Here is a 24949-nt window from a genome sequence, read left to right as displayed (position 1 = left end):
GGTTTAGTTTAGGGTGATGGGTCAGTTTGAGGTGATGTGTCAGTTTGGGGTGATGTGTCAGTTTGGGGTGATGCGTCAGTTTGGGGCGATGAGTCATTTTGGGGTGATGAGTCAGTTTGGGGTGATTGTTCCGTTTGGGGTGATGTGTCAGTTTAGTGTGATGTGTCCGTTTGGGGTGGTGTGTCAGTTTAGTATGATGGGTCAGTTAAGGGTGATGACTCAGTTTGTGGGTGATGAGTCAGTTTGGGATGATGGGTCAGTTTTGGGGTAATGATTCAGTTTGGAGTGATGAGTCAGTTTGTGGTTGATGCGTCACTTTGGGGTGGTGGTTCAGCTTGGGGTGATGGGTTGAGTTTGGGGTGATGAGGCAGTTTGGGGTGATGGGTCAGTTTAGGATGATGGGCCAGTTTAGGGTGATGGGTTAGTTTGTGGGTGATGAGTCGATTTGGTGAAATGGGTCAGTTTTTCGTCATGAGTCTCTTTGGGGTGGTGGTTCAGCTTGGGGTGATGGGTTGAGTTTGGGGTGATGAGTCAGTTTGGGTTGATGGCTCAGTTTGGGATGATGGGTCAATTTGGGGTGATGAATCAGTTTGGAGTGATGAGTATGTTTTTGGTGATGGGTCAATTTGGTGTGATGGGTCAGTTTGGGATGATGTGTCAGTTTGGAGTGATGCGTCAGTTTTTTGTGATGGGTCAGTTTGGGTTAATGGGTCAGTTTGTGGCGATGAGTCAATTTAGGGTGATGGGTCAGTTTGTGGTGGTGCGTCGGTTTGGGGTGATGAGTCTGTTTGGGTTGATGGATCAGTTTGGCGTGATGGGTCAGGTTGAGGTGATGAGTCAGTTTCGAGTGATGCGTCAGTTTAGGGCGATGAGTCAGTTTTTGATGAAGAATCAGTTTGTGGTGATGGGTCAGTTTGTGGTGATGTGTCAGTTTAGCTTGATAGGTCAATTTGGGGTGATCGGTCAGTTTGGGGTGATGGGTCAGTTTGGGTTAATAGGTCAGTTTGTGGTGATGAGTCAGTTTCGGGTGATGTGTCAGTTAGGGGTGATGCGTCAGTTTGGGGCGATGAGTCATTTTGGGGTGATGAGTCAGTTTGGGATGATGGTTCCGTTTGGGGTGATGTGTCAGTTTGGTGTGATGTTGCAGTTTGGGGTGATGGGTCAGTTTAGAGTGATGGCTCAGTTTGTGGTTTATATGTCGATTTGGTGAAATTGGTCAGTTTTTCATCATGAGTCTGTTTGGGGTGGTGCTTCAGTTTGGGGTGATGAGTCAGTTTGGGTTGATGGCTCAGTTTGGGATGATGGGTCAATTTGAGGTGATAAATAAGTTTGGAGTGATGAGTATGTATTTGGTGATGCGTCAATTTGGGGTGATGTGTCAGTTTGGGATGATGAGTCAGCTTGGGATGATGGGTCAGTTTGGGGTGATCAGTCAGTTTGTGGGTGATGCATCAGTTTGGGGTGATGAGTCAGTTTGGGTTGATGAGTCAGTTTGTGGTGATGGTTCAATTTAGGGTGATGGGTTACTTTAGGGTGCTGAGTTACTGTGTGGTGAAGATTCAATTTGGGGTGATTGTTCAGTTTGGAGTGATGCTTCAGTTTGTGGCGATGAGTCAGTTTGGGGTGATTATTCATTTTGGGGTGATGGGTCAATTTGGGGTGATGGGTCAGTTTGGGGCGATGAGTCATTTTGGGGTGTTGAATCAGTTTGGGGTGATGGTTCCGTTTAGGGTGATGTGTCAGTTTGGTGTGATGTGGCAGTTTGGGGTGATGGGTCAGTTTAGGGTGATGGCTCAGTTTGTGGGTGATATGTCGGTTTGGTGAAATTGGTCAGTTTTTCGTCATGAGTCTGTTTGGGGTGGTGCTTCAGTTTGGAGTGATGAGTCAGTTTGGGTTGATGGCTCAGTTTGGGATGATGGGTCAATTTGGGGTGATAAATCAGTTTGGAATGATGAGTATGTTTTTGGTGATGCGTCAATTTGGGGTGATGGGTCAGTTTGGGATGATGAGTCAGCTTGGGGTGATGGATCAGTTTGGGGTGATCAGTCAGTTTGTGGGTGATGCATCAGTTTGGGGTGATGAGTCAGTTTGGGTTGATGAGTCAGTTTGGGGTGATGGTTCAATTTAGGTTGATGGGTTACTTTAGGGTGCTGAGTTACTTTGTGGTGAAGATTCAATTTGGAGTGATTGTCCAGTTTGGAGTGATGCTTCAGTTTGTGGCGATGATTCAGTTTGGGTGATTATTCATTTTGGGGTGATGGGTCAATTTGGGGTGATGGGTCAGTTTGGGGTGGTGCGTCAGTTTGGGGTGATGGTTCAGTTTGGGGTGATGAGTCACTTTTGTGTGATGCGTCAGTTTGGGGCGATGAGTCAGTTTGGGGTGATGAGTCAGTTTGCGGTGATGGGTCAGTTTGGGGTGATGGTTCAGTTTGTGGTGAAGAGTCAGTTTGGAGTGATGAGTCAGTTTTTGGTGAAGAGACACTTTTGGGTGATGGTTCAGTTTGTGGTGATGAGTCAGTTTTGGGTGATGGGACAATTTGGGGTGATGGGACAGTTTGGGGTGATGAATCAGTTTGGGGTGATGGATCAGTTTGGTGTGATGAGTCAGTGGGGAGGTGCGTCATTTTGCGATGATGAATCAGTTTAGATTGATTGGTCGGTTTGAGGTGGTGGGTCAGTTTGGAGTGATGAGTTGTTTGGAGTGATGAGTCAATTTTTGGTGAAGAATCAGTTTGGGGTGATGGGTCAGTTTGGGGTGTTGGTTCAGTTAGTGGTGATGGGACAGTTTGGGGTGGTGCTTCAGTTTGGGGTGGTGCTTCAGTTTGGGGTGGTGCTTCAGTTTGTGGTGATGAGTCAGTTTGGGGTGATGGGTCAGTTTGTGGAAATGCGTCAGTTTGGGGTCATGAGTCTGTTTGGGTTGATGGGTAAGTATGGGGTGATGGGTCAGTTTGGGGTGTTGAGTCAGTTTGGAGTGATGAGTCAGTTTTTGGTGAAGAGACACTTTGGGGTGATGGGTCAGTTTATGGTGATGGGTCAGTTTGGAGTGATGAAAATGTTTTTGGTGATGGGACAATTTGGGATGATGGGTCAGTTTGGAGTGATGCGTCAGTGTTTTGTGATGGGTCAGTTTGGGTTAATGGTTCAGTTTGTGGTGATGAGTCAGTTTGGGGTGCTGGGTCAGTATAGGATGATGGGCCAGTTTAGGGTGATGGCTCAGTTTGTGGGTGATATGTCGGTTTGATGAAATTGCTCAGTTTTTCGTCATGAGTCTGTTTGGGGTGGTGCTTCAGTTTGGGGTGATGAGTCAGATTGGGTTGATGGCTTAGTTTGGGATGATGTGTCAATTTGGGGTGATAACTCAGTTTGGAGTGATGAGTATGTTTTTGGTGATGCGTCAATTTGGGGTGATGGGTCTGTTTGGGATGATGAGTCAGCATGGGGTGATGGGTCAGTTTGGGGTGATGAGTCAGTTTGTGGGTGATACATCAGTTTGGGGTGATGAGTCAGTTTGGGTTGATGAGTCAGTTTGGTGTGATGGTTCAATTTAGGTTGATGGGTTACTTTAGGGTGCTGAGTTACTTTGTGGTGAATATTCAATTTGGGGTGATTGTTCAGTTTGGAGTGATGCTTCAGTTTGTGGCGATGAGTCAGTTTGGGGTGATTATTCATTTTGGGGTGATGGGTCAATTTGGGGTGATGGTTCAGTTTGGGGTGGTGGGTCAGTTTGGGGTGATGGGAAAATTTGGGGTGATGGGTCAGTTTGGGGTGATGAATTAGTTTGGGGTAATGGATCAGTTTGGGGTGATGAGTCAGTGGGTAGGTGCGTCAGTTTGGGATGATGAGTCAGTTTGGATTGATTGGTCGGTTTGAGCTGATGGGTCAGTTTGTAGCGATGAGTTAGTTTGGAGTGATGAGTCAATTTTTGGTGAAAAATCTGTTTGGGGTGATGGGTCAGTTTGGGGTGATGGTTCAGTTAGGGGTGATGGGTCAGTTTGGGGTGGTGCTTCAGTTTGGGGTGATGGGTCAGTTTGGGGTGATGGGTCAGTTTGGGGTGATGTGTCAATTTCTGGTGATGGGTCAGTTTGGGGTAATGAGTCAGTTTGGAGTGATGAGTCAGTTTGGGGTGATGGGTCAGTTTGGGATAATGGATCAGTTTGTGGTGATGAGTCAGTTTGGAGTGATGGGTCAGTTTTTGGAGATGCGTCAGTTGGGGGGGATGAGACTGTTTGGGTTGATGGGTAAGTTTGGGGTAATAGGTCAGTTTGGGTTGATGACTCAGTTTGGGTTGTTGGGTCAGTTTGGGGTGATGAGTCAGTTTGGAGTGAAGAGTCAGTTTTTGGTGATGAGTCAGTTTGGGGTGATGGGTCAGTTTGGTGTGATGGGTCAGTTTAGAGTGCTGAGTCATTTTTTTGAGTTGAGTCAGTTTGGGGTGATGGGTCAGTTTGTGTGAAGGATCAGTTTGGGGTGATGAGTCAATTTGGGGTGATGGTACAGTTTGGGGTGATGTTCAGTTTGGAGTGATGGGTCAGTTTGGGGTGATGTGTCAGTTTGTGCTTGGTGGGTCAGTTTGGGTGATGGGTTAGTTTGGCATGATGGGTCAGTTAGTGTGGGGGTCAGTTTGGGGTGATGGGTCAGTTTGGGGTGATGTATCAATTTGGGGTGATGTGTCAGTTCGAGGTGATGCTTCAATTTGGGGCTATGAGTCATTTTGGGGTGATGAGTCAGTTTGGGGTGATGGTTTAGTTTGGGGTGATGGGTCTGTTTGGGGAGTACGGTCAGTTTGAGGTGATGGGTCAGTTTGAGCGTGATGGGTCAGTTTGGGTGATGGTTTAGTTTGGCATGATGGGTCAGTTAGTGTCCGGTCAGTTTGGGGTGATGAGTCAGTTTGGGGTGATGGGTCAGTTTGGGGTGATGGGTCAGTTTGGGGTGATGGGTCAATTTCTGGTGATGGGTCAGTTTGGGGTAATGAGTCAGTTTGGAGTGATGAGTCAGTTTGGGGTGATGGGTCAGTTTGGGATAATGGGTCAGTTTGTGGTGATGAGTCAGTTTGGAGTGATGGGTCAGTTTTTGGAGATGCGTCAGTTTGGGGTGATGAGACTGTTTGGGTTGATGGGTAAGTTTGGGGTAATAGGTCAGTTTGGGTTGATGACTCAGTTTGGGTTGTTGGGTCAGTTTGGGGTGATGAGTCAGTTTGGAGTGAAGAGTCAGTTTTTGGTGATGAGTCAGTTTGGGGTGATGGGTCAGTTTGGGGTGATGTGTCAGTTTGGGGTGATGGGTCAGTTTAGAGTGCTGAGTCATTTTTTTGTGGTGAGTCAGTTTGGGGTGATGGGTTAATTTGGGATCATTGGTCAGTTTGTGTGAAGGATCAGTTTGGGGTGATGAGTCAATTTGGGGTGATGGTTCAGTTTGGGGTGATGTTCAGTTTGGAGTGATGGGTCAGTTTGGGGTGATGGGTCAGTTTGTGCTTGGTGGGTCAGTTTTGGAGATGGGTTAGTTTGGCATGATGGGTCAGTTAGTGTGGGGGTCAGTTTGGGGTGATGGGTCAGTTTGGTGTGATATATCAATTTGGGGTGATGTGTCAGTTCGAGGTGATGCTTCAATTTGGGGCTATGAGTCATTTTGGGGTGATGAGTCAGTTTGGGGTGATGTGTCCGTTTTGGGGTGATGAGTCTCTTTGGGGAGTAGGGTCAGTTTGAGGTGATGGGTCAGTTTGAGCGTGATGGGTCAGTTTGGGTGATGGTTTAGTTTGGCATGATGGATCAGTTTGGGGTGTTGGGTCAGTTTGTGGTGATGAGTCAGTTTAGGATGATGGGCCAGTTTAGGGTGATGGCTCAGTTTGTGGGTATTGAGTCAGTTTGGGGTGATGGTTCAGTTTGGGGTGATGATTCAATTTGGGGTGTTGAATCAGTTTGGAGTGATGAGTATGTTTTTGGTGATGGGTCAATTTGGTGTGATGGGTCAGTTTGGGATGATGAGTCAGTTTGGAGTGATGCGTCAGTTTTTTGTGATGGATCAGTTTGGGTTAATCGGTCAGTTTGTGGTGATGAGTCAGTTTGGGGTGATGTGTCAGTTTGGGGTGATGCGTCAATTTGGGGCGATGAGTCATTTTGGGGTGATGAGTCAGTTTGGGGTGATGGTTCCGTTGGGGCTGATGTGTCAGTTTGTTGTGATGTGGCAGTTTGGGGTGATGGGTCAGTTTAGGGTGATGGCTCAGTTTGTGGGTGGTATGTCGATTTGGTGAAATTGGTCAGTTTTTCGTTATGAGTCTCTTTGGGGTGGTGCTTCAGTTTGGGGTTATGAGTCAGTTTGGGTTGATGGCTCAGTTTGTGATGATGGGTCAATTTGGGGTGATGAATCAGTTTGGAGTGATGAGTATGTTTTTGGTGATGGGTCAATTTGGGGTGATGGATCATTTGGGATGATGAGTCAGTTTGGGGTGATGTGTCAGTTTGGGGTGATGAGTCAGTTTGTGGGTGATGTATCAGTTTGGGGTGATGAGTCAGTTTGGGTTGATGAGTCATTTTGGGGTGATGGGTCAACTTGGGGTGATGGGTCAGTTTTGGGGCAATGAATCAAGTTGGAGTCATGAGTCAGTTTGTGGTTCATGCGTCACTTTGGGGTGGTGGTTCAGTTTGGGGTAATGGGTTCAGCTTGGGGTGATAAGGCAGTTTGGGGTGATGGTTCAGTTTAGGATGATGGGCCAGTTTAGGGTGATGTGTCTGTTTGTGGGTGATGAGACGTTTGGTGAAATGGGTCAGTTTTTCTTCATGAGTCTGTTTGGGGTGTTGCTTCAGTTTGTGGTGATGAGTCAGTTTGGGTTGATGGCTCAATTTGGGGTGATGGGTCAACTTGGGGTGATGGGTCAGGTTTGGGGCAATGAGTCAATTTGGAGTCATGAGTCAGTTTATGGTTGATGCGTCTCTTTGGTGTGGTGGTTCAGTTTGGGGTGATTGGTTCAGCTTGGAGTGATGAGGCAGTTTGGGGTGATGGTTCAGTTTAGGATGATGGGCCAGTTTAGGGTGATGGGTCAGTTTGTGGGTGATGAGGCGGTTTGGTGAAATGGGTCAGTTTTTCGTCATGAGTCTGTTTGGGGTGTTGCTTTAGTTTGTGTTGATGAGTCAGTTTGGGTTGATGGCTCAGTTTGGGATGATGGGTCAATTTGGGGTAATGATTCAGTTTGGAGTGATGAGTCAGTTTGTGGTTGATGCGTCACTTTGGGGTGGTGGTTCAGCTTGGGGTGATGGGTTGAGTTTGGGGTGATGAGGCAGTTTGGGGTGATGGGTCAGTTTAGGATGATGGGCCAGTTTAGGGTGATGGGTTAGTTTGTGGGTGATGAGTCGATTTGGTGAAATGGGTCAGTTTTTCGTCATGAGTCTCTTTGGGGTGGTGGTTCAGCTTGGGGTGATGGGTTGAGTTTGGGGTGATGAGTCAGTTTGGGTTGATGGCTCAGTTTGGGATGATGGGTCAATTTGGGGTGATGAATCAGTTTGGAGTGATGAGTATGTTTTTGGTGATGGGTCAATTTGGTGTGATGGGTCAGTTTGGGATGATGTGTCAGTTTGGAGTGATGCGTCAGTTTTTTGTGATGGGTCAGTTTGGGTTAATGGGTCAGTTTGTGGCGATGAGTCAATTTAGGGTGATGGGTCAGTTTGTGGTGGTGCGTCGGTTTGGGGTGATGAGTCTGTTTGGGTTGATGGATCAGTTTGGCGTGATGGGTCAGGTTGAGGTGATGAGTCAGTTTCGAGTGATGCGTCAGTTTAGGGCGATGAGTCAGTTTTTGATGAAGAATCAGTTTGTGGTGATGGGTCAGTTTGTGGTGATGTGTCAGTTTAGCTTGATAGGTCAATTTGGGGTGATCGGTCAGTTTGGGGTGATGGGTCAGTTTGGGTTAATAGGTCAGTTTGTGGTGATGAGTCAGTTTCGGGTGATGTGTCAGTTAGGGGTGATGCGTCAGTTTGGGGCGATGAGTCATTTTGGGGTGATGAGTCAGTTTGGGATGATGGTTCCGTTTGGGGTGATGTGTCAGTTTGGTGTGATGTTGCAGTTTGGGGTGATGGGTCAGTTTAGAGTGATGGCTCAGTTTGTGGTTTATATGTCGATTTGGTGAAATTGGTCAGTTTTTCATCATGAGTCTGTTTGGGGTGGTGCTTCAGTTTGGGGTGATGAGTCAGTTTGGGTTGATGGCTCAGTTTGGGATGATGGGTCAATTTGAGGTGATAAATAAGTTTGGAGTGATGAGTATGTATTTGGTGATGCGTCAATTTGGGGTGATGTGTCAGTTTGGGATGATGAGTCAGCTTGGGATGATGGGTCAGTTTGGGGTGATCAGTCAGTTTGTGGGTGATGCATCAGTTTGGGGTGATGAGTCAGTTTGGGTTGATGAGTCAGTTTGTGGTGATGGTTCAATTTAGGGTGATGGGTTACTTTAGGGTGCTGAGTTACTGTGTGGTGAAGATTCAATTTGGGGTGATTGTTCAGTTTGGAGTGATGCTTCAGTTTGTGGCGATGAGTCAGTTTGGGGTGATTATTCATTTTGGGGTGATGGGTCAATTTGGGGTGATGGGTCAGTTTGGGGCGATGAGTCATTTTGGGGTGTTGAATCAGTTTGGGGTGATGGTTCCGTTTAGGGTGATGTGTCAGTTTGGTGTGATGTGGCAGTTTGGGGTGATGGGTCAGTTTAGGGTGATGGCTCAGTTTGTGGGTGATATGTCGGTTTGGTGAAATTGGTCAGTTTTTCGTCATGAGTCTGTTTGGGGTGGTGCTTCAGTTTGGAGTGATGAGTCAGTTTGGGTTGATGGCTCAGTTTGGGATGATGGGTCAATTTGGGGTGATAAATCAGTTTGGAATGATGAGTATGTTTTTGGTGATGCGTCAATTTGGGGTGATGGGTCAGTTTGGGATGATGAGTCAGCTTGGGGTGATGGATCAGTTTGGGGTGATCAGTCAGTTTGTGGGTGATGCATCAGTTTGGGGTGATGAGTCAGTTTGGGTTGATGAGTCAGTTTGGGGTGATGGTTCAATTTAGGTTGATGGGTTACTTTAGGGTGCTGAGTTACTTTGTGGTGAAGATTCAATTTGGGGTGATTGTCCAGTTTGGAGTGATGCTTCAGTTTGTGGCGATGATTCAGTTTGGGTGATTATTCATTTTGGGGTGATGGGTCAATTTGGGGTGATGGGTCAGTTTGGGGTGGTGGGTCAGTTTGGGGTGATGGTTCAGTTTGGGGTGATGAGTCACTTTTGTGTGATGCGTCAGTTTGGGGCGATGAGTCAGTTTGGGGTGATGAGTCAGTTTGCGGTGATGGGTCAGTTTGGGGTGATGGGTCAATTTGGGATGAATAGTCAGTTTGGAGTGATGAGTCAGTTTTTGGTGATGGGTCAGTTGTGGTGTTGAGTCTGTTTGGGTTGATGGGTCAGTTTGGGGTGATGGTTCAGTTTGTGGTGAAGAGTCAGTTTGGAGTGATGAGTCAGTTTTTGGTGAAGAGACACTTTTGGGTGATGGTTCAGTTTGTGGTGATGAGTCAGTTTTGGGTGATGGGACAATTTGGGGTGATGGGACAGTTTGGGGTGATGAATCAGTTTGGGGTGATGGATCAGTTTGGTGTGATGAGTCAGTGGGGAGGTGCGTCATTTTGCGATGATGAATCAGTTTAGATTGATTGGTCGGTTTGAGGTGGTGGGTCAGTTTGGAGTGATGAGTTAGTTTGGAGTGATGAGTCAATTTTTGGTGAAGAATCAGTTTGGGGTGATGGGTCAGTTTGGGGTGTTGGTTCAGTTAGTGGTGATGGGACAGTTTGGGGTGGTGCTTCAGTTTGGGGTGGTGCTTCAGTTTGGGGTGGTGCTTCAGTTTGTGGTGATGAGTCAGTTTGGGGTGATGGGTCAGTTTGTGGAAATGCGTCAGTTTGGGGTCATGAGTCTGTTTGGGTTGATGGGTAAGTATGGGGTGATGGGTCAGTTTGGGGTGTTGAGTCAGTTTGGAGTGATGAGTCAGTTTTTGGTGAAGAGACACTTTGGGGTGATGGGTCAGTTTATGGTGATGGGTCAGTTTGGAGTGATGAAAATGTTTTTGGTGATGGGACAATTTGGGAAGATGGGTCAGTTTGGAGTGAACCGTCAGTGTTTTGTGATGGGTCAGTTTGGGTTAATGGTTCAGTTTGTGGTGATGAGTCAGTTTGGGGTGCTGGTTCAGTATAGGATGATGGGCCAGTTTAGGGTGATGGCTCAGTTTGTGGGTGATATGTCGGTTTGATGAAATTGCTCAGTTTTTCGTCATGAGTCTGTTTGGGGTGGTGCTTCAGTTTGGGGTGATGAGTCAGATTGGGTTGATGGCTTAGTTTGGGATGATGGGTCAATTTGGGGTGATAAATCAGTTTGGAGTGATGAGTATGTTTTTGGTGATGCGTCAATTTGGGGTGATGGGTCAGTTTGGGATGATGAGTCAGCATGGGGTGATGGGTCAGTTTGGGGTGATGAGTCAGTTTGTGGGTGATACATCAGTTTGGGGTGATGAGTCAGTTTGGGTTGATGAGTCAGTTTGGTGTGATGGTTCAATTTAGGTTGATGGGTTACTTTAGGGTGCTGAGTTACTTTGTGGTGAATATTCAATTTGGGGTGATTGTTCAGTTTGGAGTGATGCTTCAGTTTGTGGCGATGAGTCAGTTTGGGGTGATTATTCATTTTGGGGTGATGGGTCAATTTGGGGTGATGGTTCAGTTTGCGGTGATGGGTCAGTTTGGGCTGATGGGTCAATTTGGGATGAATAGTCAGTTTGGAGTGATGAGTCAGTTTTTGGTGAAGAGTCACTTTGGGGTGATGGTTCAGTGTGTGGTGATGAGTCAGTTTTGGGTGATTTATCAGTTAGGGGTGATGCGTCAGTTTGGGGCGATGAGTCATTTTGGCGTTATGAGTCAGTTTGGGGTGATGGTTTCATTTGGGGTGATGTGTCAGTTTGGTGTGATGTGGCAGTTTGGGGTGATGGGTCAGTTTAGGATGATGGGCCAGTTTAGGGTGATGGCTCAGTTTGTGGGTGATATGTCGGTTTGATGAAATTGCTCAGTTTTTCGTCATGAGTCTGTTTGGGGTGGTGCTTCAGTCTGGGGTGATGAGTCAGATTGGGTTGATGGCTCAGATTGGGATGATGGGTCAATTTGGGGTAATAAATCAGTTTGGAGTGATGAGTATGTTTTTGGTGATGCGTCAATTTGGGGTGATGGGTCAGTTTTGGATGATGAGTCAGCTTGGGGTGATGGGTCAGTTTGGGGTGATGAGTCACATTGTGGGTCATACATCAGTTTGGGGTGATGAGTCAGTTTGTGTTGATGAGTCAGTTTGCTGTGATGGTTCAATTTACGTTGATGGGTTAGTTTAGGGTGCTGAGTTACTTTGTGGTGAATATTCAATTTGGGGTGATTGTTCAGTTTGGAGTGATGCTTCAGTTTGTGGCGATGAGTCAGTTTGGGGTGATTATTCATTTTGGGGTGATGGGTCAATTTGGGGTGATGGTTCAGTTTGGGGTGGTGGGTCAGTTTGGGGTGATGGGAAAATTTGGGGTGATGGGTCAGTTTGGGGTGATGAATCAGTTTGGGGTGATGGATCAGTTTGGGGTGATGAGTCAGTGGGTAGGTGCGTCAGTTTGGGATGATGAGTCAGTTTGGATTGATTGGTCGGTTTGAGCTGATGGGTCAGTTTGTAGCGATGAGTTAGTTTGGAGTGATGAGTCAATTTTTGGTGAAAAATCTGTTTGGGGTGATGGGTCAGTTTGGGGTGATGGTTCAGTTAGGGGTGATGGGTCAGTTTGGGGTGGTGCTTCAGTTTGGGGTGATGGGTCAGTTTGGGGTGATGGGTCAGTTTGGGGTGATGTGTCAATTTCTGGTGATGGGTCAGTTTGGGGTAATGAGTCAGTTTGGAGTGATGAGTCAGTTTGGGGTAATGGGTCAGTTTGGGATAATGGATCAGTTTGTGGTGATGAGTCAGTTTGGAGTGATGGGTCAGTTTTTGGAGATGCGTCGGTTGGGGGGGATGAGACTGTTTGGGTTGATGGGTAAGTTTGGGGTAATAGGTCAGTTTGGGTTGATGACTCAGTTTGGGTTGTTGGGTCAGTTTGGGGTGATGAGTCAGTTTGGAGTGAAGAGTCAGTTTTTGGTGATGAGTCAGTTTGGGGTGATGGGTCAGTTTGGTGTGATGGGTCAGTTTAGAGTGCTGAGTCATTTTTTTGAGTTGAGTCAGTTTGGGGTGATGGGTCAGTTTGTGTGAAGGATCAGTTTGGGGTGATGAGTCAATTTGGGGTGATGGTACAGTTTGGGGTGATGTTCAGTCTGGAGTGATGGGTCAGTTTGGGGTGATGTGTCAGTTTGTGCTTGGTGGGTCAGTTTGGGTGATGGGTTAGTTTGGCATGATGGGTCAGTTAGTGTGGGGGTCAGTTTGGGGTGATGGGTCAGTTTGGGGTGATGTATCAATTTGGGGTGATGTGTCAGTTCGAGGTGATGCTTCAATTTGGGGCTATGAGTCATTTTGGGGTGATGAGTCAGTTTGGGGTGATGGTTTAGTTTGGGGTGATGGGTCTGTTTGGGGAGTACGGTCAGTTTGAGGTGATGGGTCAGTTTGAGCGTGATGGGTCAGTTTGGGTGATGGTTTAGTTTGGCATGATGGGTCAGTTAGTGTCCGGTCAGTTTGGGGCGATGAGTCAGTTTGGGGTGATGGGTCAGTTAGGGGTGATGGGTCAATTTCTGGTGATGGGTCAGTTTGGGGTAATGAGTCAGTTTGGAGTGATGAGTCAGTTTGGGGTGATGGGTCAGTTTGGGATAATGGGTCAGTTTGTGGTGATGAGTCAGTTTGGAGTGATGGGTCAGTTTTTGGAGATGCGTCAGTTTGGGGTGATGAGACTGTTTGGGTTGATGGGTAAGTTTGGGGTAATAGGTCAGTTTGGGTTGATGACTCAGTTTGGGTTGTTGGGTCAGTTTGGGGTGATGAGTCAGTTTGGAGTGAAGAGTCAGTTTTTGGTGATGAGTCAGTTTGGGGTGATGGGTCAGTTTGGGGTGATGTGTCAGTTTGGGGTGATGGGTCAGTTTAGAGTGCTGAGTCATTTTTTTGAGGTGAGTCAGTTTGGGGTGATGGGTTAATTTGGGATCATTGGTCAGTTTGTGTGAAGGATCAGTTTGGGGTGATGAGTCAATTTGGGGTGATGGTTCAGTTTGGGGTGATGTTCAGTTTGGAGTGATGGGTCAGTTTGGGGTGATGGGTCAGTTTGTGCTTGGTGGGTCAGTTTTGGAGATGGGTTAGTTTGGCATGATGGGTCAGTTAGTGTGGGAGTCAGTTTGGGGTGATGGGTCAGTTTGGGGTGATATATCAATTTGGGGTGATGTGTCAGTTCGAGGTGATGCTTCAATTTGTGGCTATGAGTCATTTTGGGGTGATGAGTCAGTTTGGGGTGATGGGTCCGTTTTGGGGTGATGAGTCTCTTTGGGGAGTAGGGTCAGTTTGAGGTGATGGGTCAGTTTGAGCGTGATGGGTCAGTTTGGGTGATGGTTTAGTTTGGCATGATGGATCAGTTTGGGGTGTTGGGTCAGTTTGTGGTGATGAGTCAGTTTAGGATGATGGGCCAGTTTAGGGTGATGGCTCAGTTTGTGGGTATTGAGTCAGTTTGGGGTGATGGTTCAGTTTGGGGTGATGATTCAATTTGGGGTGTTGAATCAGTTTGGAGTGATGAGTATGTTTTTGGTGATGGGTCAATTTGGTGTGATGGGTCAGTTTGGGATGATGAGTCAGTTTGGAGTGATGCGTCAGTTTTTTGTGATGGATCAGTTTGGGTTAATCGGTCAGTTTGTGGTGATGAGTCAGTTTGGGGTGATGTGTCAGTTTGGGGTGATGCGTCAATTTGGGGCGATGAGTCATTTTGGGGTGATGAGTCAGTTTGGGGTGATGGTTCCGTTGGGGCTGATGTGTCAGTTTGTTGTGATGTGGCAGTTTGGGGTGATGGGTCAGTTTAGGGTGATGGCTCAGTTTGTGGGTGGTATGTCGATTTGGTGAAATTGGTCAGTTTTTCGTCATGAGTCTGTTTGGGGTGGTGCTTCAGTTTGGGGTTATGAGTCAGTTTGGGTTGATGGCTCAGTTTGTGATGATGGGTCAATTTGGGGTGATGAATCAGTTTGGAGTGATGAGTATGTTTTTGGTGATGGGTCAATTTGGGGTGATGGATCATTTGGGATGATGAGTCAGTTTGGGGTGATGGGTCAGTTTGGGGTGATGAGTCAGTTTGTGGGTGATGTATCAGTTTGGGGTGATGAGTCAGTTTGGGTTGATGAGTCATTTTGGGGTGATGGGTCAACTTGGGGTGATGGGTCAGTTTTGGGGCAATGAATCAAGTTGGAGTCATGAGTCAGTTTGTGGTTCATGCGTCACTTTGGGGTGGTGGTTCAGTTTGGGGTAATGGGTTCAGCTTGGGGTGATAAGGCAGTTTGGGGTGATGGTTCAGTTTAGGATGATGGGCCAGTTTAGGGTGATGTGTCTGTTTGTGGGTGATGAGTCGGTTTGGTGAAATGGGTCAGTTTTTCTTCATGAGTCTGTTTGGGGTGTTGCTTCAGTTTGTGGTGATGAGTCAGTTTGGGTTGATGGCTCAATTTGGGGTGATGGGTCAACTTGGGGTGATGGGTCAGGTTTGGGGCAATGAGTCAATTTGGAGTCATGAGTCAGTTTATGGTTGATGCGTCTCTTTGGTGTGGTGGTTCAGTTTGGGGTGATTGGTTCAGCTTGGAGTGATGAGGCAGTTTGGGATGATGGTTCAGTTTAGGATGATGGGCCAGTTTAGGGTGATGGGTCAGTTTGTGGGTGATGAGGCGGTTTGGTGAAATGGGTCAGTTTTTCGTCATGAGTCTGTTTGGGGTGTTGCTTTAGTTTGTGTTGATGAGTCAGTTTGGGTTGATGGCTCAGTTTGGGATGATGGGTCAATTTGGGGTGTTGAATCAGTTTGGGGTGATGGGTCAGTTTGGGGTGATGTATCAGTTTGGGGTGATATGTCAGTTTGTGGGTGCTGCATCAGTTTGGGGTGATGGGTCAGTTTGGGTTGATGAGTCAGTTTGGGGTGATGGGTCAATTTAGGTTGATGGATTATTTTGGGGTGCTGAGTTACTTTGGGGTGAAGATTTTAGGGGTGATGGGTCAGTTTGTGGTGGTGTGTCAATGTGGTGTGATGGGTTAATTTGGGATCATGGGTCAGTTTGTATGACGGATCAGTTTGGGCTGATGAGTCAATTTGGGGTGATGGTTCAGTTTGGGGTGATGGTTCATTTTGGGGTGATGGGTCCGTTTTGGGGTGATGAGTCAGTTTGGGGTGATGGATCAGTTTGGGGTGATGGGTCAGTTTGTGGTGATGAGTCAGTTTAGGATGATGGGCCAGTTTAGGGTGATGGCTCAGTTTGTGGGTATTGAGTCAGTTTGGGCTGATGGTTCAGTTTGGGGTGATGATTCAATTTGGGGTGTTGAATCAGTTTGGAGTGATGAGTATATTTTTGGTGATGGGTCAATTTGGTGTGATGGGTCAGTTTGGGATGATGAGTCAGTTTGGAGTGATGCGTCAGTTTTTTGTGATGGATCAGTTTGGGTTAATCGGTCAGTTTGTGGTGATGAGTCAGTTTGGGGTGATGTGTCAGTTTGGGGTGATGCGTCAATTTGGGGCGATGAGTCATTTTGGGTTGATGAGTCAGTTTGGGGTGATGGTTCCGTTGGGGCTGATGTGTCAGTTTGTTGTGATGTGGCAGTTTGGGGTGATGGGTCAGTTTCGGATGATGGGCCAGTTTAGGGTGATGGCTCAGTTTGTGGGTGGTCTGTCGATTTGGTGAAATTTGTCAGTTTTTCGTCATGAGTCTGTTTGGGGTGGTGCTTCAGTGTGGGGTTATGAGTCAGTTTGGGTTGATGGCTCAGTTTGTGATGATGGGTCAATTTGGGGTGATGAATCAGTTTGGAGTGATGAGTATGTTTTTGGTGATGGGTCAATTTGGGGTGATTGATCATTTGGGATGATGAGTCAGTATGGGGTGATGGGTCAGTTTGGGGTGATGAGTCAGTTTGTGGGTGATGCATCAGTTTGGGGTGATGAGTCAGTTTGGGTTGATGAGTCAATTTGGGGTGATGGGTCAACTTGGGGTGATGGGTCAGTTTTGGGGCAATGAGTCAATTTGGAGTCATGAGTCAGTTTGTGGTTCATGCGTCACTTTGGGGTGGTGTTTCAGTTTGGGGTGATTGGTTCTGCTTGGAGTGATGAGGCAGTTTGGGGTGATGGTTCAGTTTAGGATGATGGGCCAGTTTAGGGTGATGGGTCAGTTTGTGGGTGATGAGTCGGTTTATTGAAATGGGTCAGTTTTTCGTCATGAGTCTGTTTGGGGTGTTGCTTCAGTTTGTGTTGATGAGTCAGTTTGGGTTGATGGCTCAGTTTGGGATGATGGGTCAATTTGGGGTGTTGAATCAGTTTGGGGTGATGGTTCAGTTTGGGGTGATGTGTCAGTTTGGGGTGATGTGTCAGTTTGTGGGTGCTGCATCAGTTTGGGGTGATGGGTCAGTTTGGGTTGATGAGTCAGTTTGGGGTGATGGGTCAATTTAGGTTGATGGATTATTTTGGGGTGCTGAGTTACTTTGGGGTGAAAATTCTGGGGGTGATGGGTCAGTTTGTGGTGGTGTGTCAATGTGGTGTGATGGGTTAATTTGGGATCATGGGTCAGTTTGTATGACGGATCAGTTTGGGCTGATGAGTCAATTTGGGGTGATGGTTCAGTTTGGGGTGATGGTTCATTTTGGGTTGATGGGTCCGTTTTGGGGTGATGAGTCTGTTTGGGGAGTAGGGTCAGTTTGAGGTGATGTGTCAGTTTGAGCGTGATGGGGCAGTTTGGGTGATGGGTTAGTTTGGCATGATGGGTCAGTTAGTGTCGGGTCAGTTTGGGTTGATGAGTCAGTTTGGGGTGATGGATCAGTTTGGGGTGATGGGTCAGTTTGTGGTGATGAGTCAGTTTAGGATGATGGGCCAGTTTAGGGTGATGGCTCAGTTTGTGGGTATTGAGTCAGTTTGGGGTGATGGTTCAGTTTGGGGTGATGATTCAATTTGGGGTGTTGAATTAGTTTGGAGTGATGAGTATATTTTTGGTGATGGGTCAATTTGGTGTGATGGGTCAGTTTGGGATGATGAGTCAGTTTGGAGTGATGCGTCAGTTTTTTGTGATGGATCAGTTTGGGTTAATCGGTCAGTTTGTGGTGATGAGTCAGTTTGGGGTGATGTGTCATTTTGGGGTGATGCGTCAATTTGGGGCGATGAGTCATTTTGGGGTGATGAGTCAGTTTGGGGTGATGGTTCCGTTGGGGCTGATGTGTCAGTTTGTTGTAATGTGGCAGTTTGGGGTGATGGGTCAGTTTCGGATGATGGGCCAGTTTAGGGTGATGGCTCAGTTTGTGGGTGGTATGTCGATTTGGTGAAATTGGTCAGTTTTTCGTCATGAGTCTATTTGGGGTGGTGCTTCAGTTTGGGGTTATGAGTCAGTTTGGGTTGATGGCTCAGTTTGTAATGATGGGTCAATTTGGGGTGATGAATCAGTTTGGAGTGATGAGTATGTTTTTGGTGATGGGTCAATTTGGGGTGATGGATCATTTGGGATGATGAGTCAGTTTGGGGTGATGGGTCAGTTTGGGGTGATGAGTCAGTTTGTGGGTAATGCATCAGTTTGGGGTGATGAGTCAGTTTGGGTTGATGAGTCAATTTGGGGTGATGGGTCAACTTGGGGTGATGGGTCAGTTTTGGGGCAATGAGTCAATTTGGAGTCATGAGTCAGTTTGTGGTTCATGCGTCACTTTGGGGTCGTGGTTCACTTTGGGGTAATGGGTTCAGCTTGGGGTGATGAGGCAGTTTGGGGTGATGTTTCAGTTTAGGATGATGGGCCAGTTTAGGGTGATGGGTCTGTTTGTGGGTGATGAATCGGTTTGGTGAAATGGGTCAGTTTTTCTTCATGAGTCTGTTTGAGTTGTTGCTTCAGTTTGTGGTGATGAGTCAGTTTGGGTTGATGGCTCAATTTGGGGTGATGGGTCAACTTGGGGTGATGGGTCAGGTTTGGGGCAATGAGTCAATTTGGAGTCATGAGTCTGTTTGTGGTTGATGCATCTCTTTGGTGTGGTGGTTCAGTTTGGGGTGATGGGTTCAGCTTGGAATGATGAGGCAGTTTGGGGTGATGGTTCAGTTTAGGATGATGGGCCAGTTTAGGGTGATGGGTCTGTTTGTGGGTGATGAGTCGGTTTGGTGAAATGGGTCAGTTTTTCGTCATGAGTCTGTTTGGGGTGTTGCTTCAGTTTGTGTTGATGAGTCAGTTTGGGTTGATGGCTCAGTTTGGGATGATGGGTCAATTTGGGGTGTTGAATCAGTTTGGAGTGATGAATATATTTTTGGTGATGGGTCAATTGGTGCGTTGGGTCAGTTTGGGATGATGAGTCATTTTGGAGTGATGTGTCAGTTAAGGGTGATGCGTCAGTTTGGGGCGATGAGTCATTTTGGGGTGATGAGTCAGTTTGGGGTGTTAGTTCCGTTTGGGGTGATGTGTTAGTTTGGTATGATGTGGCAGTTTGGGGTGATGGGTCAGTTTAGGATGATGGGCCAGTTTAGGGTGATGGCTCAGTTTGTGGGTGATCTGTCGGTTTGGTGAAATTGGTCAGTTTTTCGTCATGAGTCTGTTTGGGGTGGTTCTTCAGTTTGGGGTGATGAGTCAGTTTGGGTAGATGGCTCAGTTTGGGATGATAGGTCAATTTGGCGTGATGGGTCAGTTTAGGGTGATGAGTCAGTTTGTGGGTGATGCATCAGTTTGGGGTGATGAGTCAGTTTGGGTTGATGAGTCAGTTTGGGGTGATGGGTCAGTTTAGGATGATGGGCCAGTTTAGGGTGATGGCTCAGTTTGTGGGTGGTATGTCGGTTTGGTGAAATTGGTCAGTTTTTCGTCATGAGTCTGTTTGGGGTGGTGCTTCAGTTTGGGGTTATGAGTCAGTTTGTGTTGATGGCTCAGTTTGTAATGATGGGTCAATTTGGGGTGATGAATCAGTTTGGAGTGATGAGTATGTTTTTGGTGATGGGTCAATTTGGGGTGATGGATCATTTGGGATGATGAGTCAGTTTGGGGTGATGGGTCAGTTTGGGGTGATGAGTCAGTTTGTGGGTGATGCATCAGTTTGGGGTGATGAGTCAGTTTGGGTTGATGAGTCAACTTGGGGTGATGGGTCAACTTGGGGTGATGGGTCAGTTTTGGGGCAATGAGTCAATTTGGAGTGGTGGTTCAGTTTGGGGTGATGGGTTCAGCTTGGGGTGATGAGGCAGTTTGGTGTGATGGTTCAGTTTAGGATGATGGGCCAGTTTAGGGTGATGGGTCTGTTTGTGGGTGATGAGTCGGTTTGGTGAAATGGGTCATTTTTTCGTCATGAGTCTGTTTGGGATGTTGCTTCAGTTTGTGGTGATGAGTCAGTTTGGGTTGATGGCTCAATTTGGGGTGATGATTCAATTTGGGGTGATGGGTCAACTTGGGGTGATGGGTCAGGTTTGGGGCAATGAGTCAATTTGGAGTCATGAGTCAGTTTGTGTTTGATGCGTCTCTTTGGTGTGGTGGTTCAGTTTGGGGTGATGGGTTCAGCTTGGGGTGATGAGGCAGTTTGGGGTGATGGTTCAATTTAGGATGATGGGCCAGTTTAGGGTGATGGGTCAGTTTCTGGGTGATGAGTCGGTTTGGGGTGATGCTTCAGTTTGTGGCGATGAGTCAGTTTGAGGTGATTATGCATTTTGGGGTGATGGGTCAATTTGGGGTGATGGGTCAGTTTGGGGTGATGGGTCAGTTTGGGGTGATGAATCAGTTTGGGGTGATGGGTCAGTTTGGGTTGATGAGTCAGTAGGGAGATGCATCAATTTGGGATGATGAGTCAGTTTGGATTGATTGGTCGGTTTGTGGTGATGGGTCAGTTTGGAGTGATGAGTTAGTTTGGGGTGATGAGTCAGTTTTTGGTGAAGAATCAATTTGGGGTGATGGGTCAGTTTGGGGTGATGGTTCAGTTAGGGGTGATGGGTCAGTTTGGGGTGGTGCTTCAGTTTGGGGTGATGGGTCAGTTTGGGGTGAAGGGTCAATTTGCGGTGATGGGTCAGTTTGTGGCAATGAGTCAGTTTGGAGAGATGGGTCAATATTTGGTCGTGGGTCAGTTTGGGATAATGGGTCAGTTTGTGGTGATGAGTCAGTTTGTGGAGATGCGTCAGTTGGGGTGATGAGTCTGTTTGGGTTGATGGGTAAGTTTGGGGTGATGGATCAGTTTGGGGCGATGGGTCAGTTTGGAGTGAAGTCTGTTTTTGGTGATGAGTCAGTTTGTGGTGCTGGGTCAGTTTGTGGTGATGTGTCAGTTTGGGGTGATGTGTCAGTTTAGGGTGCTGAGTCATTTTTTGGAGGTGAATAAATTTGGGGTGATGGGTCATCTCGGGCGTGATGGGTCAGTTTGTGGTGGTGTGTCAATTTGGGGAGATGGATTAAATTGGGATGATGGGTCATTTTGTGTGACGGATCAATTTGGGGTGATGAGTCAATTTGGTGTGATGGTTCAGTTTGGGGTGATGTTTCAGTTGGGGGTGATGAGTCAGTTTTGGGGTGATGACTCTGTTTGGGGTGTAGGGTCATTCTGGGGTGATGGGTCAATTGGTGCTGATGGGTCAGTTTGGGTGATGGGTTAGTTTGGCATGATGGGTCAGTTAGAGTGGGGGTCAATTTGGGGTGATGAGTGAGTTTGGGGTGATGGGTCAGTTTGGGGTGATGGGTCAGTTTGTGCTTGGTGGGTCAGTTTGGGAGATGGGTTAGTTTGGCATGATGGGTCAGTTAGTGTGGGGGTCAGTTTGGGGTGATGGGTCAGTTTGGGGTGATATATCAATTTGGGGTGATGTGTCAGTTCGAGGTGATGCTTCAATTTGGGGCTATGAGTCATTTTGGGGTGATGAGTCAGTTTGGGGTGATGGGTCCGTTTTGGGGTGATGAGTCTGTTTGGGGAGTAGCGTCAGTTTGAGGTGATGGGTCAGTTTGAGCGTGATGGGTCAGTTTGGGTGATGGTTTAGTTTGGCATGATGGATCAGTTTGGGGTGTTGGGTCAGTTTGTGGTGATGAGTCAGTTTAGGATGATGGGCCAGTTTAGGGTGATGGCTCAGTTTGTGGGTATTGAGCCAGTTTGGGGTGATGGTTCAGTTTGGGCTGATGATTCAATTTGGGGTGTTGAATCAGTTTGGAGTGATGAGTATGTTTTTGGTGATGGGTCAATTTGGTGTGATGGGTCAGTTTGGGATGATGAGTCAGTTTGGAGTGATGCGTCAGTTTTTTGTGATGGATCAGTTTGGGTTAATCGGTCAGTTTGTGGTGATGAGTCAGTTTGGGGTGATGTGTCAGTTTGGGGTGATGCGTCAATTTGGGGCGATGAGTCATTTTGGGGTGATGAGTCAGTTTGGGGTGATGGTTCCGTTGGGGCTGATGTGTCAGTTTGTTGTGATGTGGCAGTTTGGGGTGATGGGTCAGTTTAGGGTGATGGCTCAGTTTGTGGGTGGTATTTCGATTTGGTGAAATTGGTCAGTTTTTCGTCATGAGTCTGTTTGGGGTGGTGCTTCAGTTTGGGGTTATGAGTCAGTTTGGGTTGATGGCTCAGTTTGTGATGATGGGTCAATTTGGGGTGATGAATCAGTTTGGAGTGATGAGTATGTTTTTGGTGATGGGTCAATTTGGGGTGATGGATCATTTGGGATGATGAGTCAGTTTGGGGTGATGGGTCAGTTTGGGGTGATGAGTCAGTTTGTGGGTGATGTATCAGTTTGGGGTGATGAGTCAGTTTGGGTTGATGAGTCAATTTGGGGTGATGGGTCAACTTGGGGTGATGGGTCAGGTTTGGGGCAATGAGTCAATTTGGAGTCATGAGTCAGTTTGTGTTTGATGCGTCTCTTTGGTGTGGTGGTTCAGTTTGGGGTGATGGGTTCAGCTTGGGGTGATGAGGCAGTTTGGGGTGATGGTTCAATTTAGGATGATGGGCCAGTTTAGGGTGATGGGTCAGTTTCTGGGTGATGAGTCGGTTTGGGGTGATGCTTCAGTTTGTGGCGATGAGTCAGTTTGAGGTGATTATGCATTTTGGGGTGATGGGTCAATTTGGGGTGATGGGTCAGTTTGGGGTGATGGGTCAGTTTGGGGTGATGAATCAGTTTGGGGTGATGGGTCAGTTTGGGTTGATGAGTCAGTAGGGAGATGCATCAATTTGGGATGATGAGTCAGTTTGGATTGATTGGTCGGTTTGTGGTGATGGGTCAGTTTGGAGTGATGAGTTAGTTTGGGGTGATGAGTCAGTTTTTGGTGAAGAATCAATTTGTGGTGATGGGTCAGTTTGGGGTGATGGTTCAGTTAGGGGTGATGGGTCAGTTTGGGGTGGTGCTTCAGTTTGGGGTGATGGGTCAGTTTGGGGTGAAGGGTCAATTTGCGGTGATGGGTCAGTTTGTGGCAATGAGTCAGTTTGGAGAGATGGGTCAATATTTGGTCGTGGGTCAGTTTGGGATAATGGGTCAGTTTGTGGTGATGAGTCAGTTTGTGGAGATGCGTCAGTTGGGGTGATGAGTCTGTTTGGGTTGATGGGTAAGTTTGGGGTGATGGATCAGTTTGGGGCGATGGGTCAGTTTGGAGTGAAGTCTGTTTTTGGTGATGAGTCAGTTTGTGGTGCTGGGTCAGTTTGTGGTGATGTGTCAGTTTGGGGTGATGTGTCAGTTTAGGGTGCTGAGTCATTTTTTGGAGGTGAATAAATTTGGGGTGATGGGTCATCTCGGGCGTGATGGGTCAGTTTGTGGTGGTGTGTCAATTTGGGGAGATGGATTAAATTGGGATGATGGGTCATTTTGTGTGACGGATCAATTTGGGGTGATGAGTCAATTTGGGGTGATGGTTCAGTTTGGGGTGATGTTTCAGTTGGGGGTGATGAGTCAGTTTTGGGGTGATGACTCTGTTTGGGGTGTAGGGTCATTCTGGGGTGATGGGTCAATTGGTGCTTGATGGGTCAGTTTGGGTGATGGGTTAGTTTGGCATGATGGGTCAGTTAGTGTGGGGGTCAATTTGGGGTGATGAGTGAGTTTGGGGTGATGGGTCAGTTTGGGGTGATGGGTCAGTTTGTGGTGATGGATCAGTTTGGTGCAATGGGTCCGTTTTTGGTAATGAGTCAGTTTGTGGTGGTTCGTCAGTTGGGGTAATGAATCAGTTTGTGGTGATGAGTCAGTTTGGCGTGATAGGTCAATTTGGGGTGATGGGTCAATTTGGGACGATGAGTCAGTTTGGGGTGATGGGTCAATTTGGGGTGATGGTTCAGTTCGGGTTGATTGGTCAGTTTGGGGTGGTGCTTCAGTTTGGGGTGATGTGTCAATTTGGGGTGATGTGTCAGTTTGGGGTGATGCGTCAGTTTGGGGCGATGAGACATTTTGGGGTGATGATTCAGTTTGGGGTGCTGGATCACTTTGGAATGATGTGTCCGTTTGGTGTGATGTGCAGTTTGGGGTGATGGGTCAGTTTAGGATGATGGGCCAGTTTAGGGTGATGGCGCAGTTTGTGGGTGATGAGTCAGTTTGGGGTGATGGTTCAGTTTGGGGTGACGATGCAATTTGGGGTGATGGGTCAACTTGGGGTGATGGGTCAATTTTGGGGTAATGAGTCAGTTTGGAGTCATGTTTCAGTTTGTGGTTGATACGTCACTTTGGGATGGTGGTTCAGTTTGGGGTGATGGGTTCAGTTTGGGGTGATGAGGCAGTTTGGGGTGATGGGTCAGTTTAGGATGTTGGGCCAATTCAGGGCGATGGGTCAGTTTGTGGGTGATGAGTCGGTTTGTTGAAATGGGTCAGTTTTTCGTCATGAGTCTGTTTGGGGTGTTGCTTCTGTTTGGGCTTATGAGTCAGTTTCGGTTGATGGCTCAGTTTGTGATAATGGGTCAATTTGGGGTGATGAATCAGTTTGGAGTGATGAGTATGTTTTTGCTGATGGGTCAGTTTAGGGTGATGTTTCAATTTAGGTTGATGGGTTACTTTAGGGTGATGAGTTACTTTTGGGGAGAAGATTCAATTTGGGGTGATTGTTCAGTTTGGGATGCGTCTGATTGAGGTGATGCGTCAGTTTGTGGCGATGAGTCAGTTTGGGGTGATTATTCAGTTTGGGTTGGTGGGTCAGTTTGGAGTCATGATTCAGTTTGTGGTTGATGCGTCACTTTGGGATGGTGTTTCAGTTTGGGGTGATGAGGCAGTTTGGGGTGATGGGTCAGTTTAGGATGATGGGCCAGTTCAGGGCGATGGGTCAGTTTGTGGGTGATGAGTCGGTTTGGTGAAATGGGTCAGTTTTTCGTCATGAGTCTGTTTGGGGTGGTGCTTCAGTTTGTGGTGATGAGTCAGTTTGGGTTGATGGCTCAGTTTGGGATGATATGTCAATTTGGGGTGTTGAATCAGTTTGGAATGATGAGTATATTTTTGGTGATGGGTCAATTTGGTGTGATGGGTCAGTTTGGGATGATGTGTCAGTTTGGAGTGATGCGTCAGTTTTTTATGATGGGTCAGTTTGGGTTAATCGGTCAGTTTGTGGTGATGATTCAATTTGGGGTGATGGGTCAGTTTGTGGTGGTGCGTCCGTTTGGGGTGATGATTCTGTTGGGGTTGATGGGTCAGTTTGGGGTGATGCGTCAGTTTGGGGCGATGAGTCAACTTGGGGTGATGAGTCAGTTTGGGGTGATGGTTCCGTTTGGGCTGATCTGTCAGTTTGGTGTGAGGTGGCAGTTTTGGGTGATGGGTCAGTTTAGGATGATAGGCCAGTTTAGGGTAATGGCTCAGTTTGTGGGTGGTATGTAGGTTTGGTGAAATTGGTCAGTTTTTCGTCATGAGTCTGTTTGGGGTGTTGCTTCAGTTTGGGGTTATGAGTCAGTTTGG

The sequence above is a fragment of the Pristiophorus japonicus genome, chromosome 25 (genome assembly GCF_044704955.1).
Source record: "Pristiophorus japonicus isolate sPriJap1 chromosome 25, sPriJap1.hap1, whole genome shotgun sequence".
In the NCBI taxonomy this organism is placed as follows: Eukaryota; Metazoa; Chordata; class Chondrichthyes; family Pristiophoridae; genus Pristiophorus; species Pristiophorus japonicus.
The sequence above is the reverse complement of the archived record's forward strand: the minus strand, read 5'-3'. Positions refer to the sequence as shown.